The sequence below is a fragment of the Symphodus melops genome, assembly GCF_947650265.1.
Source record: "Symphodus melops genome assembly, chromosome: 9".
Taxonomy (NCBI): domain Eukaryota; kingdom Metazoa; phylum Chordata; class Actinopteri; order Labriformes; family Labridae; genus Symphodus; species Symphodus melops.
Window position 1 is genome coordinate 26,558,008 of NC_136699.1, and position 2,075 is coordinate 26,560,082.

Consider the following 2,075-nt stretch of genomic DNA (forward strand, 5'->3'; position numbering starts at 1 on the left):
CAAACACAAATGAAGGTGGTTGGTGGTTTTCCGGGCTTCATGCATGAATGAAAAGAATTTCCATCAGGTCACCGCCAGCAGCTGAGCACTGTATGTGTGTGTGTGTGTGCGTGTGCGTGTGTGTGGGCATGCGTGCGTGCGTGTGTGCGTGTGTGTGTGTGTGTGTGTGTGTGTGTGTGTGTGTGTGTGTGTGTGCGTGCGTGTGTGTGTGTGTGTGCGTGCGTGTGTGCGTGTGTGTGTGTGTGTGCGTGCGTGTGTGCGTGTGTGTGTGTGTGTGTGTGTGTGCGTGTGTGCGTGTGCGTGTGTGTGGGCATGCGTGCGTGCGTGTGTGCGTGTGTGCGTGTGCGTGTGACTCAACACTGACCCCGGCTCACAGCTGAGGTTCAGACGTGCACAGATGATCCGTCCTGCAGAGAAAACACAAACACGTCTGACACAGAAACATCACAGATATATTTAAGGCTCAGTGTGACATCAGAGCAGCTGCAGCCACACACAACGTCCACCCAGCGTGCTCACACTCACTCTCTGTGGAGCTTTAATGAGCCGCCTCATCCACCTCAGTACATAGTGGGCACACTTTGATCCATGAGGGATCATGTTGCAGACTTTACAGCCTGTGTACCCGCTGCAGGTTGAACCTCCTGGTCCTGATCCAGCCCCTTTAAAGTCTGCCTCAGGTTTAGTAACACTGGAAGGTCATAGGTCAAGAGATCAGGGAGGCTTTGAGATTGTTGACATGAGGGCAGTGTTTGGTAAGTTTACTTTAAAAATTAACTTTATAAAAGTACAGACTTTAAGCAGGGTCGCTCATTTCCTCCAGGACCTGTTTTTAGGTCCTGACAGAAATTAATAACTCAGGTTCTCTGAAAAAGGAACAAAGGAAATCCATCATCTGTATCAGTTTGTAAGTCTGTAAAAACTTCAACCAATGTCTGCCACGAGGTACCAATCTGATGAACCAATCACAGGCCTCCCTGTCTCCCTGCTCTCTGATGAACCAATCACAGCCTCCCTGTCTCCCTGCTCTCTGATGAACCAATCACAGCCTCCCTGTCTCCCTGCTCTCTGATGAACCAATCACAGCCTCCCTGTTTCTCTGGCCCTCGTGGCCTTAGAGGAAGCACAGGGGGCGCGGCCTTAGAGGGAGCACAGAAGGGGGAGGGGCATGGCCTTAGAGGGAGCACAGAGGGGGGGAGGGGGCGTGGCCTTAGAGGGAGTACATAGGGGGAGGGGGTGTGGTCTTATAGGGAGCACAGAGGGGGAGGGGTGTGGCTTTAGAGGGAGCACAGAGGGGGGAGGGGGCGTGGCCTTAGAGGGAGCACATGGGGCGTGGCCTTCGAGGGAGCACAGAGGGGGAGGGGCGTGGCCTTAGAGGGAGCACATGGGGCGTGGCCTTCGAGGGAGCACAGAGGGGGGGCAGATAGTTTTTTTCCATCTCTCTGTAAAGGACACAGATGTGAGCCTTTAGACGTTACCAGATCTTAGAAGCCTTTTGCATCTTCACGCAGGTCAATAAACCCTGTCCTCTCTGCTCCACCGCTTCCTGGTACACGACGACCTGCTCACACGTAGGAGACAAACACAAACAGTAATTCAGGAACTGATTATTTTGATAACATTGAAGGAGATGACGGATTACTTGATGTAATGAGTCGCATGTGGCGGCCTTGAAGAGTCAGAGGATCATCGACGGTCTAAACTGCAAAGCATGAATGTTTGTATCAAATTACTCAACAATAATTAAAACATCAATATGAGTTCAAGTGTGGCCCTAAACATGCAGCAGTGTTGATTCTTTATAGATACAATCCTGAGAGCTTCCTCCGTGCTGCTCGCAAACAGCAGCGACCTCGAGCAACAGATTAGCCATCAACAGGTCACCTTCCTCCCAAACAGATAAAAAATGAACAAAAAAATAAAATCAACTCAGGCAATTTCTGCAGACCTGCATCGCTGAATCTGTTTGTCTCTCTCTGTGTGTGTGTGTGTATGTGTGTGTGTGTGTGTGTGTGTGTGTTTACCCGGGAGGCAGGCCAATCCATACATAAAGTGCTCTTTTCCTCCACACTCTC

General features: G+C 50.8%; 1 long non-coding RNA gene across 1 annotated transcript in view; it reads right to left on the reverse strand.

Moving 5' to 3' along the window:
• The window catches only part of LOC306829744, a 3,936-nt gene extending 2,387 nt beyond the window's left edge, over positions 1-1,549 (reverse strand). Inside the window, exons 1-2 of the long non-coding RNA XR_013779900.1 lie at positions 1,479-1,549; positions 365-407 (exon numbers count right to left, since the gene is read on the reverse strand). This is a non-coding gene — a long non-coding RNA (uncharacterized lncRNA). The remainder of the gene's footprint in view (positions 1-364; positions 408-1,478) is intronic.
• Positions 1,550-2,075: the final 526 nt, after the last annotated feature.